Below are 15954 nucleotides of genomic sequence, written 5' to 3'. Positions count from 1 at the left end.
GGATCACAAGAGTCAATATTATTAGTCAATACTTTAAAAATTGAACTATACCTTTAATGTAATCCCAATGAAAATTCCTGAAGACATTTAAGTAGTAATTGATAAACTGATTTAAAAATCTACATAGAATCAATAGTGTTAATTTTCTCTTTTTTTTTTTTTTTTTTGCGTAAGCAGACACCAGGAATCGAACCTGGGTCTCCAACATGGCATAGCATTGATTTTGAATAAGACGAAATAAGTTAGAGAACACTCTGCCATGTTTCATGACTTTCTATACAGCTACAATGATTAAGACAGCACAATATTGGCATAAAGATAGGTAGATCTATTTTATCAGTAAAACAGTTAAGGGTGTCCAGAAATAGACTTGTAAATATCATAGTTTTCAACAAATTTGACAAGGAAAAATCAATGAAGAATTGGTCTTCTATCTAAAAATAATTACTGGAACATTTTGAAATTCATATATAAAACAATGAAATTTCAAATCATATGCAAAAGTTCATTTGAAATGGACAGTGTCCTTAAACATCAAAAGAAAACAATGCAAATGAAACATAAAATTAAAAATTTGGTCAATTTTCATTAAAGTAAAATAAAAATTCAATTATTTGTTAAACATTATTAAGAAAATGAAGAGGAAAGATCTAATCTGGGAGAAAATATTTGCAAAACACGTTTACGATAATGAATTTGATTCCATAATATATGAAGACCTATTGCAACCCAATAATTAGAAGACAAGCACACCACAAAATAGGTGAAATATATGACCAGGTTCTTCACTAAATATAAACAGATGGCAAATAAGTATGCAAAATAACACTCACAATCATTAGTTTTCAGGAAACAGAAATTAAAATTATAACATGGCACCAGAACAGTGAGTAACTAGCTTAGCTAAAATAAAAAATGCTTACAATGTCAGCTAACAATGTTGCAGGGTAAGTTGAACACTCATACGTTGCTCATGGGAATGTAATATGTTACAGCCATCTCAGAAGACAATTTGACAGTTTCTAACATAGTTAAGGAGAAACCTTCACCATCCCATCCAGCTATTTCATCACTAGTTAGTTATTGGAGAGAACTGAGAACATATGTCCACATAAAGACCTGTAAATGAATATTTACAATGGTTTGATTCATAATAGACTGGGCACTGGAGAACACTTTGGAGTTACAGAATTTATATAGATAGCATCTTAATTGTGGTGTTAATAATGCTACTATATAGAATTTTCAAAAGTCATCAAACTAGCCACTTTTAAATGAAGAATTTCATTGCTTGTAAATTATACCTCATTATACGTGATTTAATAAAAAGACAAAAATAAACAGTTCCATGACTATAATTTAGCATTTACTTCTGAGCAGTTCTGTCTGAGACACTGGTAAATATATACTTCCTGAATTACCACTGTACTTTACTCAAGAATCTTAAAAGCAAACCTATGGATATAGCTGCTTTTTCTTCTTTTTTCTTTATCATCAACATCTCTGTTAATAAAAATAAGGCAAACATACAAAATGCCGTGTATGACATTAAAAAGTCTTACATATCATTTCCAACCTGTAATTATATGATTATACATATAATAATAATAATAATAATAATAATAAATAAGACATTTATTACTGTAAGTTTCGATGGAAGATTTAAAATTAAGTACAATAGCAGCACACAATTAACAAATTCTAATGATAATGGGATCGGAACTTTTACATAGTGCTAGATTTCAATTTTTCATATTTTTTACCTGAAAATATGAGAAATTAATGTGTTGTCAATAATATTTTGAGCACTAGAGAGGTTATTCTTAAGAAATATTATTTTAACACTTTTATAACTGAAGCATCTTTCTGCCTCAGTAAAAGTCTATAGTATGTGTATAGGAGTTATAGTTTAAGGTAAGATGGTAGTTTCAATTTTGAGCATATTAAATTTGATGTCAGCATGTGAATATATCTAAGGGCAGTTACTAATGTGGAATTGGATTTCAAGAACCCAAGGAAAAATACCCAAAGAAGGATTAGAGATCAGAGTCATGTTTATGGAGATTATAGAAGAAATTCTGACAGTACGTGATTGCTAAGAAGGAGCTCAGAAAGCAGATTTCTTTTAACAAATAAAGCTCTAGAAAATATTAATATTTATTGTGCATAAATCAGCAAAGGAGACTGAAATGTAGTTTTCATTCATTTAGGCTGAAATTCAAGAAGAAAACTTTGCTACAGATTCCAGAGGATAAAAGACATTAAAAGGAAGAGATGAGTGAAAGATGCAAAATTAAAACAAAAATGATAAGTTGCAAGTAGATGTGCTTACTAGTGGGTCACTGTGACTTTCTAGACAGTAGTTTTAGTAAAGTGGTAATAGAATGAGTCAAAATTATAATATAGTTTACAATAAAAAGCTAGGGTAAATGCATTTTTAAAAAGTGTAATATCTTATTTGAACAATTCAATATTACAAATGCACCTAGAAGATGTATTGAGGATATATTTATAATTGCCTACCCTTATAGCTGAATTCACCTGAAGTTAATAGGAAAAGCAAAAATTTTATTAAAATAAAAATAAATGCCACAGAGAAAAAAGCAAAACTTTGGATAAAGTTATTTTTGTAATTTAGAACAAAGTATAACAAACAATATGCTAAATTCTAGTGAGATAGACATTTAAAAAAAACAAAGAATTTCCTGTTCAATTGTCCAAAAAGACACATGGATAATAACTGGAAAATGAAAAATGGAATGTTAAATAAACCTGAGCTGCAAAATTTTATGCTCAGAAATAAATAGGCACTATAATATTTACTAACAATATTTGACAGTTTATGTATTGCTTCACAAGTCAAAAGTACATTGTAATCTGACCATTGCATTCCTTACTGAATTAGCATCTATGTAGATAATATTATCTTTGGAAAATTTTATTGTATTTTACAGAATTTTCTTTTTAAATTATGTGTGCAATTATAAATATACAGATGTGTATGTGTTTTGTTCTTATTCTAATTAGCAATGAAAATGAAAGCAATATTCTTATTTTTCTTTTCCTCAATTAATATTACCACTTGCAAATATTTGATCAGAAGTAAAATTAGAAGATTTATTTCACCATATTTTTGATCATTAATAGTGTTCACCTTCCTATTATCATGAAAAGCCAGTGTTATTGCTAATTTATTCATCAATACCTATTTATTGATAATCTTTCTAAATAGAAGACATATTTTTCTTTCTCAAAAACCCACATATAATAATAAAACCATACATGCAATAAATACTTTTTATTAATTGTGGTATGTTAATTGATAAATCTATCATTGATACTGCTGAACACATTCCAAGCAGACATATTCTAATAAATAATGTTATAACTTATGTTTTGCCAAGCTCCATTTAAATATATGATATTTTATCTTAAAATTTGTCTTCCTTTCTTGGTAATCCATGACAAAATTGTATTGTTAAAAGTTCACATTGAAAACTTCAAATTCAAATATGAATTTAAAATATGTATCATAGATTTTAAAGAAACTTCCATTGGGAAAGGAGTATAGGACTTAGTTGAAATTAATGTTTTAGCTCCAGAGCCTAAAAATTCTTCTAGTAGTAAAATGCATTTCAGCATAGGTAGTTCAATGGTGGAATTCTCCCCTGCTGTGTGGGAGACCCATTCCATGTGGGGAGGCCAATGCAAACCCCCCCAAAAGAAAATCCAAACCACTGTGAACAAAATTCCCTGTCATATACATATCACTTATCTGCCTCTGTGTGTGTGTGTACATAGATTAGAAATATATATATATATATATATATATATATATATAGGGAGACATAAAAAAATTCAGTTGAATGGTGAAAACACAAATTATTTATATATCTCATTGTGTGGAACACTTCAGAAGTGTTACTAGATTAGAATAACTTATATTATTAATGCAGAACATCCACTCTACCTTAAGACAAGAATAAGAACCTCAGTTTCCCACCTTTTTAAAACTCACTCAACAACTGTTTATTTATCTCCTTAATTTACTTTTTTTTTCCCTTAGGGGATATATATTGCATTCCTGAGATATTTAGACATATCAAGAATGAATGATTCTAAGAGTGAAAATAGATATAACCTCAGGAAGGTTTAAATTCAATATGATTTTACATAATAATGAGAGCAGAAGCTTCCATTTTAAATATTTTATTTTACTATGACTTCTTTAAACAGCATAAGATAATGCTTTCTATGTCTCTTTGTGAAGCAAAACTGCAATATACTCAACAAACCTTAATTGTACTGTGGAGAAGAAAATACATGTAAACTTAAAATATAGTAAATAGCTTCATCTTTTTAAAATCAGAACAGATATCTGAAAGATTTCTTATTTATAACAGCATACAATAAAGTCTCAACGTTATTTACCTGGTTGTAGGTAGGCACATTGAATTTCAGAAAACCTACTTTTGGCAAAGCTTTTAGAAAACACACTTGTCAAATAACATTACGTCCTCTAAAATCCTTGTAGTCTCTCGATTGATATATTATTTGTACATCTATCTTTCAGACCCTCCCACACTATCCAAAGTTTACATAAACTCTGCTTTTTTAAAAAATGTCAATACCTACTAATTGCTTCCTGAGTAAGTTTTGGTGCTATTTCAAGGAAAGGTATAATTTAGCAAACAGATTTAGCAAGCAGCAGATAAAACAATTAGTACAAAGATCTTTTGTGAAAGAAGTGGCTGGCAGTACACCCGCAGTGAAGGCTGAATTTGTAATTTAGAAAACAGATTTAGCAAGTGGCAGATAACAATTAGTCTAAAAATCTTTTTGTGAAAGGAATAGCTCACAGAATAGGAGGAGAGAAGACACATTTGCATAGAAATGATACGTCAATTTCACCAAAAAGCAACTCATTTTCTCTTTCAACCTTAACCTTTTCTTTTCTTTGCTGTTTTCTTTTACCTCTTGTATTACAGGTGGTGGAGCCTATTTTAAAAGCCATGGCATAAACAGTGTTGTCTCATGTAGTAGGACCACTAGATTTTTAAAGACTAAAGACCACAATTACTAGATAACAAGATCAATTGGATTGTGCAAGGAAATGAACCCTCTCCATTCCCTAATGAGTCTATGCTTTGTTGGTCATAGTTTAGGTGTAAAAAATCTAACTGACATTATTAGTCACAGTTATTAAAAAACTTGGGAACTTAAACCTGCATGGACTTCCGATAAGAGACACTATCTAGGATACTATCCATATCCAGTTTCCTAATAAAAAGCAAAAAAAAAAAAAGCATTAAAATGATGCACATGGATCACAAGACAGATTAACAATAGATTGTATTGGATTACATAAACTTCAAATTTCTTTGTGTGTTTAGAAAAGGATGACAGTGGCATGAAAGCTGAGCACTCGGGGTCAAGGCCCTGTGCAACTTCTAGATGACACTATTATCAAAAAATCGCTGTTAAAAACCAAAGATATTCCTTAAATCAAGATACAATGCTTAGCAGAAGAAGGCCTTATTAGTTGAATTTGAGTTATCCCGGATGTAAATGATCAAAAGTCCCCCGAGAACCCATAACTGTTGCCATAGACTTCTCTTAACATTTGCAGTTACAAGGACATTTATAGTTTGGGTGACTCTACTGCATCCAACCTCCTGATGATTTTGTGGATATTATATGTGATTCAGAATGAGAACTAATCTTTTTACATGTAATGTGTTATTACCAATAAACAACTACACTTATGTGGGTCACTGAGCATAACCGTTAAGCTCATATCAGTGACGCTGCAACACTGTAAGTTTGCTGCAGCTCACGGACAATAGGAAGGAGTTAAGTGACTCACACTGTTTTTTCCAAAAGAGCATTATCACATGCATACACCTAGAACCTAGTTTTCATTTTCGTAATTCTATAATCTACTCAATTCAGAAAAATCCCTTGGACAAAATGCACATCCCTACTCACTTTTTCAAGTTGCATATGTTACTCATGCTAGGTTGAACATTTTACTTAATGTTGCTTGATGTTGCACTATATTTGTTTGATTTTGTGCTATTCTCAAAGAATTTATCACTAATTAAAATAAGTTCTTCTTTGACAGCCTTGTGGGATAAAGTATTTATTTTTTTTAAAAGCAGCATATTTTAAATATGACCCAAAATTGTTTGCGTCAATACTTTGACCTTTCTTTATTGTCAAACCCTTATTGGAATTGTTAAAAAATGTTGATTATGATTAAATTTAATTTCATCTTTTAACATTTTCTCAACTGAAAATAATTCCAATATATATGGAATGAGATACAAGAGGAATGAAAATGCAGGGAATAAAACAATAGAAAAAAGGAATATATCATTGGGAATATGAACATAATCTGAGTTATTATAAGTTCTAAACATTCTTTCATTTCCAAAATTATTGCTAAAATTGGGGAAATTATTCACCCTCCTCTAATTATATGACATGATATGATATAAAAAAGACAAGTTTTGATCCCTGAAGGGCAAATATACAAATGAATCTTTTTATTATCTCTCTAAAATTAATGTAGACAACATTTATTGAGATAAATTTAATCCTTTTAAAAACCATATATGTGTGCAAGAAAGTATAATAAAACAGAGCATGGGTTTTAGAATCGGACAATCTTAGGTTCAAATTTCAACTTTGCTTTTTACTATCCCTCCCTCGTGTACTAAATCTCTTCTGTTTAATGACATTATTCATCAAGTCAATAATATGAAATAATTAATAATTAACTGGTGCAAATTTATGACAGAATAGATGTTGGCATATTTTTTCTCCAAAGGGCCAGAAGGCAAATATTTGAGGCATTACAGGCCTCAACTCTACTTAACACCTCTACTCAACTCTGTCACTGTGTTGTAAAATGCACCATAAACAAATGATAGCCAAGCAGGCATGGCTCTGTGCCATGAAAAATTTATTTAAGAAAATCGGCAGCCAGCAGGATAGGCTTATGCTAGCTAGAGATTTCCAAACCCTACTTTGAAGAACTGCTAGTTAGTGTTACATTTTGTGCATTCACTGATGCCATACTCATACGGGAAGAGCTTCAATGGCCATGTACTTGGAGAATGCTGGCTCACCCCATGATGACACCTAGTGAATTTGCTACAGAATATCTATGTATGTTTAAAAACTTTAACTTTAAATTGATGAAAAATTGCCCAAACTTTCTACATTATGTTGTAGCAGGAAATATTTTAGTTATATAATTGACACATAACAAAATATAAATTTTGTGCATAAGATATCACATACCACATCATATTAATTGATCATACCTTTTCAAATTTCTTTCTTTTTAACTGTTTTAATCATTCATGTTAATTATTACTATGCCAACATAAGCACAATCATTAAACTTTGAAATAAAGAAATTTGTTATAATAGAAATTATGGAAATAACTTACTCTAACTATCATATTCCGCTAATAAAAAACTGACACCAAGAATGCCATATATTTCTTAATGGAATGCAAAGTTGAAATCGTATATATATATATATAACACTTCCTCTAGTAACTGACCAATTTCCATATAATAAAATATTTTATAAAGTTAAATTAATAATATTGTTTATCCTTTTCTTAAATGTTAAAAATCATAGGCTGTAATTTGACATAAACACTGTGTGGAATTAAAGATCATTAAATAATGATAACCATATATGGCCTTCATAAAACTTAAAATTCTACCAATATATTATTTTCCTTTGGAAGACATCACAAAGTGAAATAGCTTATAATATGGTAAATTAATCCTGCTGTAGTGTATTTATTGCTTACATAGTGTTTTGGATTTGGGTTTTTATCTTTGCAATGTAAAAAAAGAATGAGTATCAGATTTTCCTTGGAAATAGATATGTCCTCTAAAAATAATTGAGTCGATCAGCAGGGGACGAAAATTGATCTTGCAACACTACTCTCAACTAATATTGAAAATAATCTTCCCATTCAACATTATCAGTTTTTCCCATAGTTGATATATCACTATAAACATATGAAATAGTTTTTCATTTCAAGATCAATCAAATAAAGTATTAGCACTAATAAATACAAACTGAAAGAACTGTCATTTCATTTAGATGATTCAATTTCTCCTATTTGATTAAAAACATTCATAGTATAAAGAGTGACTAGTGTCACAAACCATGTCACATATTAATGTAGCAAATACTTAGAGGAAATGGTAATAAAATATAACCATTTTGAAATTTCCTTGGAATCAATTCTCTACATCAAACCAAGAATAATTTCCAAGTGACTAGAAGTATAAGCACTTTGGTGATCTTAGCAATAATGTAAACCTAATTTTCTTTATGATTTATCAACTGCTCAATTTTTGCAGGTCCAAGGTCCACCCTTTCTTCAGTAGCAGCATAAGGTTATGAAGTCATCCATTTTGCCTCATTGGGAAGAATAATCATTCTCAGAACACATACAACACTTTGCTATTATCATATGATAGATTTGTCTTTTATTATGAATATTCATGTGTGTATTTATCGCCACTGCTATACTGAAAGATCTTAGAAAGCAGATTCTATGTGTTACTCTGTTAAAATGTGCAAATCATCTAGTTTACTCATTTTTTCAACAGCTATTAATTGTAGTAGGCTGAATTAAAAAAAAACAGCATCTATTCAGATCAATTAGATTACTAAAATATCTTGTTTTTCTCTTCACTGAGTGAATTAGCTCAGAGACATTTTTCTAATTGTTTTCACTGACTGCTTAATCCAAATACAGAATTATATGATTATTTGGAATTGCAAAGGCATATCCTGAACCCCCTTACAAATATTTGAAATATACGATGATCATGAAATATTACTCATCTCCCACATCAAATGTTGGGTGGTTGATCATAAGGCACTCCCAACAGTTTTACTTATTTCTGTCTCCAATCATACCAACTTGCCAATCTCATCAGTGTTTTCATGGAAACCTTGCCTGCATTGCTTTTGCCAACACCATTTCTATCCATAAATGGAGACTCCTGATGGGCATAGCCCTATGCAATTATCAGGCACTTAATCACATTGATATATAAGTTGTGAGTAGGAAATTGAATGAAGCCAAGGTTGAATAGTGACGTGAGGATCAGCTTTTCCTTTGTGAAAGGTAGAGCCTAAGATACTTCACGACACATGTGCATATGGCATGTCTGACATTCTTTGTCCTTCTCACTCTAAAGGTTTCTACACCCTAATGTTCACAGACAGTGAATATGCTACCTTCAAAGGTAAAAGGTATATTATTTGAATAAAATGTTTTAAAATATAGAAATACACAACACAACAGCAAAATCTAATGTAAGCTATGGACTATAGTTAATTGTATAAATATGACAATATTTTGTCATCCATTGTAACAAAGCTATCACACTAATGTAAATAATGTAGAAACTGTGTGTATGTTTGGGTATGTAAGAGTTATGTATTTTCTGCATAATTTTTCCTATAAAAGAGCAACTTCTCTAATAGTTGTTAAATTCCTTCTTTGAACAAAGGTCAAATAAACACATAAAACAACTAGAGAAACCATAAACAATGGTGTAATCTCATGTTGAATGTTGTAGCACAAATTTAAATATTACAGGAGTTCCTGCTCCTGATGGCACAATTTCATGATTATAAGAATACATCATGTTTTTTAAAATCATTTTTTACAGTTGTATATATTTGTGAACCATCACCAAAAAAGGAATTTTGAAAAGACCCTAATAGTGGCACATTTTCAAGAAAGTTCAGAATATCCAGGCATGGAGAAAGTCCTAAATAATTCCAGATACCAATAATCCTTTGTATAAGTCCTATAAAGAAGCAGGTATTTGATTTTTTATCAGAAATCCTGGGTGCTATAGCTTCAATTCTGAAAACACTGCATACTCAGTAATCATGTCAATCAACTGAGATTGAAATTAAAAATTAAAAAAAGGGGACACTGCAGTGGTGATAAAATTAAGAATCTTGAATTAAGATTGACTTCAATTATGGAGAGGGGCCCAATTGTAAAAACATAGGTCCTTCTATGAGGGAGGCAGAAAGGACACAGTCAGAGATAGATGTGAAGAGGCTATGCTACTGGATTTGAAGATGGAAAATGGAGCCAAAAGCCAAAGAACTCTGGAAGCCTCTGGAAGTTAGAAAAGACAAGAAAACAGAATTTCCCCTAATTCTTCCAGAAGGAATCAGCCCTCTTCACCTCATTTCAGGATTTCTGACCTCCAAAACTTTGAGATAATATATTTTGCAGTTGCATTCCTTTAAATCTGTGGTAAATTTTTGTTCATTTGTGTGTATGTGTGTGTGTGTATATGTGCTGTATAGCAGGGGTCACATTTCATTCTTTTTCCATGTGAGTATCCCATTATTGCATCACCATTTGCTGAATTTTTTGTTTCTTTATTTGTTTTTGTTGGTTTGTTTGTTTTGGGGGAAGTGCATGAGCCGGGAGTCAAACCCCGGTCTCCTGCATGGCAGGCGAGAATTCTACCACTAAACTACTCTTGTACCCCTGGTCTGTGGTAATTTGTTACGGCAGCAATAGAAAATGAATGTATTATCTTTGCTTATTTTGTATTTCTTTATATGCCTATTAATCCATATATCAATATACACATGCACATTTAATATATGCATACATTATATAATTTAATTTATTTGAATCAGAAAATATTTTTCATTTAGTGTGGATTATATATCAGGCATGTTACATTATCACTGAATGGTTTAAACTATGTATTTGGACAGAGAAAAGACTGTTGTGATAAAATCTGGTACAGATGTGTGGTGTTAATGATTATACAGGGAGAGGTATTATTTCAAAATTAGGCTTGAATAATGAAGAATATCACCTAGACATTTGGGAGAGACAGGAGAAAAAATATGACAAAAGATAAGCCATGGGTAAATGTAAATGACCACTCACATTCAGGGAAACTAAAATTAATTTATATTCTTGGAACAAATGCTACCTGGGAAGGAAATAGTAGAATGTATTAGACAGTAAAGGAGATGTCAGTTTATTATTCACTATATGGACTAATTTAGAAATTTCAACTTTATCCTGAAAACTATAGAGTGTCATTGAAGAATTTTATGCCCAATTAATACAAAATGTAAAAAGCAGAAACAAGTAGCAGGCTTAAGTGCAACATGTGACTTCTTATTTCAGAAGATCGTAATGCCAGTTATTGAACTCATTTGAGTGAGGGATTCTGTGAGACATATTTTGTTGTCTTCAGCCTCTGCTGTTGTAAGATCAACAAGAAGAATGAAGAAGGACAGATGGTGCTGAGATCATTTCTTTAAACCACAGTCTTTAACATTCAGACATTGAATGTGTTTCCCAGAAAAGAATATGTACTGAAATAAGGCAGAGGCATTCATGGCCGGTGTCTAGAACTTTGGGCTCTCCTTTGTCTTTTTTCTCCAGCTTTTCTGAATGAGTTTTACTTGTGCAAGAAAGTCAGAGCCTCAAAACCTGTCAGTCACACCACTACAATATTTCGGAAGCTTTAACTGAAATACCTTATGATGATGAAGGCTTCGATTGCTGATCCAAAATGAAAAATATCACATATGAGGGTGTTTTAGTCTGCTAGCTGTCAGAATGCAACATAACAGAAAAGGAGTGGCTTTTAAAAAGGGGAATTTAATACATTGCAAGTTTACAGTTCTAAGGCTGAGAAAATGCCCCAATTAAAGCAAGTCTATAGAAATGTCCAAACTAAGGCATCCAGGGAAAGATTCTTTAGTTCAAGAAGGCTGATGAAGTTCAGGATTTCTCTCTCAAGTGAGAAGGTGCATGGCAAACACAGTCAGGGTTTCTCTCTCATCTATAAGGACACATGGCAAACACGGCATCACTGTTAGCTTTCTCTCCTGGCTTTCTGTTTCATGAAACTCCCCAAGAGGCATTTTCCTTCTTCATCTCCAAAGGTCATTGGCTAGTGAATGCTCTGCTTCTTGTGGCTATATCATTCTCTGCTCTCTCAGAATCTCCCACTTTCTCCAAAATTTCCTCTTTTATAGAATTCCAGTAAAGTAATCACAACCCATCTAGAATGGGTGGAGACACATCTCCACTTAATTCAATTTAAAAACCACTCTTGATTGAGTCACATCTCCAGGGAGATAATCTAATTAAGGTTTCAAACATACAGTACTGATCAGTGATTAGAAGAAACAACTACCTTTACAAAATGTGATTAGAATTAGGTTAAAACATGGCTTTTCTAAGGTACATACATCCTTTCAAACAGGCACAGAAGGGCTTTGTGAGAAGACTAATTCTCACATAAACAGTCAGCCCTATATTGTCCTCCTATTATTGAGCAACCTTATCAACAGAACATATTATAGAGATCATGTTTTATGAACACTATTCAGCCTGCTGCCTCTGCAAGTAAAAGAAAAAATGCTCTTTCCAGTCTTATTGAAGAACAAAAGAAAAAAGTCTGTCATTTTTAATGTTTGCAGGTATTTTGATTTTCCTCTTTTCTCTCTTATTTTCTTTCTTTTTTTAAGCATAAAGATCTAAAACTAGCCTAAATTATGTTGACATTCTACTGCTTGGTTGACCACAACAGCATGCAATCATGATTTACTCATTTAAACAATGACAAGCATAATTAATGCATATCCCATTCCTTCACCTTTCTCAGTAAAGAATAGTGGAGAGCAGATAACTGCACTTTAATTTCATCAGCCTCCTCAGTGATCATCCATCTTCTGTCAGGATGTTGCCTCTGCCCCATTGACCTTTTATTTTATGTAAAACTAGTTTAAATAGGATTTAAATAGGATTTTGAGACAGTATTTTATGAAATACAAAAATTTAAATTAAAGCTATTCAGGGCGTTAATGTGGAAGAAGAATTTACTTTCCTTGATGAAAAATTTGGAAGATACAAAAGTGGCTATGGGTTATGATAGTATATATATATATTATCATATGATATATTATAAGGTATATATGTTTTTCTTGCAGATTTCCCAAGGATCTCAGCCCAAAGAATACTAGACATGCACATCTATCATAAAATATCTTAGGCTCTATCTTTTACATAGGATAAGCTAATTTTCACTTCACTACCCAAACTTGGTTTCGTTCAATTCTTTTCTCACAAATTTATGTATCAATGTGATCAAACAACTGATAATTTCATGAGGCCTTCAGGAGCCTCTTCCATTTATGGATAGAAATGGTGTTTGTAAAACAATGCAAGCAAGGTTTGCTGGAAAACACTGATGAGATTGGCCAGTTGGTATGATTGGTGTCAGAAATAAACTGAACTATATCTTGAGTTTAATGACTCTGCTTTCATCCTATGATTTGTTTCTTCCTCCTGATAGGCCACCCAAAAGTTGAGATCATAAGTGGGAAATGGATAGTATTTCATGATTTTTATGTACTTTGAATATGCATTAAGGGCTTCAGGATATGCCTTCACAATGCCAAATAATGGTATAATTCTGTATTTTGATGTAAACAGTTAGCAAAAACAATTAGAAAAAAGTCCCTGAGCTAATTTACTCAATGAAGAGAAAAACATGTATATGGGCATTCTAATGGGTCTGAATAGTTGCCGGGTTTTTAACTGTGATTACTGAGAAGGAGGAAGTAATATTAACAGAACATGAGGTAAAAGGGAGTAAAGATCAGCAATGTCTTTTAAAAGAAGAGGAAATGCCTGCATAAAATGTGAAACCATAATATTTTGAGAGATAATTGGAATTTTTTAGTTCACTGAGCTAATGTCAGACAATCCAGTTATTTCTTGAAGGAGAGTTAAACTCAACTGACAAGCATAGCTTTAACAACATGAGCCAGCCCTTCCAAAAATGCTCTATTTTCTGCTCATTTAAGTCATTTTGCACATTTAATTGAAAAGGATTTTCAATGGAATCTTCAAATAGATTCAGGCATTTGGGGACTAGTAATGATCAAGATTCTAATCTGAGCTTTCTAAATTTTGAGGTTTTGCTTACTAGTTTCTATATCTTTCTTTGCCAGTAATGAAATCTGTTTCTGTGTTTTCAAGCTTTTTATATTTCCAGTCCCTTCAAAATTCCTGAAGTATTATAGGTACCCAAACCTGTTATTTGAATAAGTTGAATGTATTACATGGAATTTTATAACCAGAGAAGTAATTTCAGAATACATATAAGGAAGTGACCAAGGATTTAGTTCTGACAAACATGTTTGTTATCATGCTATCATTTTTTATCATTTATAACAAGCAAATTATGGGAGAAATAAACAGATGCAAAGTTACATTGAAAACAATTCTGCAGAGTTTTTTTGGTTATAAAAATCTTGTTACAAAAACCTTTTTTGTTCTTAAATCTTGAATTTACAGTATTTGTTTTATGAGTTTTGCATAATTTCCACATTTTCAGTCTCAACATCTGTTGTCAGGATGCTTTGATATATAGGAGATAAGATACATAATAATTAGGAAATTTTCCCCTCTTGACTTTATCTAGAAGTGGAGCAACAATGTATTGGGGAACACAGGGTCAAGACATAAGAGAAACTTTCAGCAAATGATCCTTTAATGGTAGAGGATCAAGAGTCCAGGAAGGGCTAATCTTGACATTTAAATAGTACAAAAAGTACAAAGGAGCAGGGAAAGAATTCCTGTCACTGCATGTCTCCTAGGGTGGCCAAAGGGTTGGGATCAGAGATGGCAGCTCTGCACATGCCACTTCATATCAGAGAAGAGAGAATAATCTAAACTCTTTGAGTGTGGTTTTTACATACCTTGCTGTGACAGGGTCCCATCATTGAGAATTCTGATCTGGTATCTGTGACTGTTTGTTTCTAGTTTCTGGGTTTAAGTTCTGATTGGGCCTTTTCATTCGACTTAACTTTTATCCCAGTTTGAGAAATGGCTCACAATATAAAAGGAGGTAGAGATAGTGAAAAGCTAGCATGGCTGTTTAGTGTGTGTTTGTGACTTCACTAGAGGAGGTGGGGTAGGTGAGGTCTGGCCACCAGCCACTGGCCACTTAACAGATGTCCATGACTTCTTTAACACTAGATGTTAATTTACTAGTCTTTAAAATATTAGTGGGTAGCAGAAGCTATTGCTGTAATTTAGTGATATGAGAAAAAATATGCTCATATTCATTTTCCCACCAAAGTAGGTGATGGATATAGCTTTTACATTTTCGCTCATTCACTACTGCCTTTTTCCCTCTAATAACTTCTTTCTGTTTCAAGGCTGCCCCTAGTGTTTAGTTTATCCAAAATGTCCTCACTGTGGAAAGAGAGGGGAAATAAAAATGCCATATATGTCTACCACTTAAGCAAATATTGGTCATGATCATTGAGTACTTGGAGACATTTTCAGCTATTAAAAGAGTTGTAGAGCTTAAAATATTTTAATAAAAAGATTAGGAAAGGAAGAGAGATCATCAGATCACCAAGTATAATCCACTCAGTTTACAACTGAAAAAATAAGACCAGGACAACTGAAATGATTTGTCAAATGTCATCTGGATATTTAGAGGAAAAGGGGGTATTTGACATGTTATATCTATAAAACAAGGCTTTTATTCAAATGTTATTCCTGTAACATACATAATGTTTACCTGTTTTTCAAGGTACTCTCTAGCTCTACCTTTGAGTAGTAAATACAATTTTGTTTTTCTTATAATTTATATTACTGCTGGGAAATAGCAATAAAACTATTAATATTTTTCTAGTATCTTCACTTTTAGAATTTCATTTTATTTTTCCTATAATAAAGAATATCATTCCTCCCTCTTTCTTCCATATTTTTTGTTTAATACTACAGTGGATAAGACATACACTATCTATTCACATGCAGAGAGATACTTTTGCCCTTGTATTCTCCCTATAACTAGCTCCTCCAATTATAGGTGGACTGA

General features: G+C 31.9%; 1 long non-coding RNA gene across 1 annotated transcript in view; it reads right to left on the bottom strand.

Moving 5' to 3' along the window:
- LOC143648007 (uncharacterized) overlaps positions 1 to 14940 on the bottom strand; it is a 56333-nt gene extending 41393 nt beyond the window's left edge. The window contains exon 1 of the long non-coding RNA XR_013158309.1: positions 14822 to 14940. This is a non-coding gene — a long non-coding RNA (uncharacterized LOC143648007). The remainder of the gene's footprint in view (positions 1 to 14821) is intronic.
- Positions 14941 to 15954: the final 1014 nt, after the last annotated feature.

Source organism: Tamandua tetradactyla, chromosome 10 (genome assembly GCF_023851605.1).
Source record: "Tamandua tetradactyla isolate mTamTet1 chromosome 10, mTamTet1.pri, whole genome shotgun sequence".
Classification (NCBI taxonomy): domain Eukaryota; kingdom Metazoa; phylum Chordata; class Mammalia; order Pilosa; family Myrmecophagidae; genus Tamandua; species Tamandua tetradactyla.
This window is presented reverse-complemented; position numbering and strand designations above follow the sequence as displayed.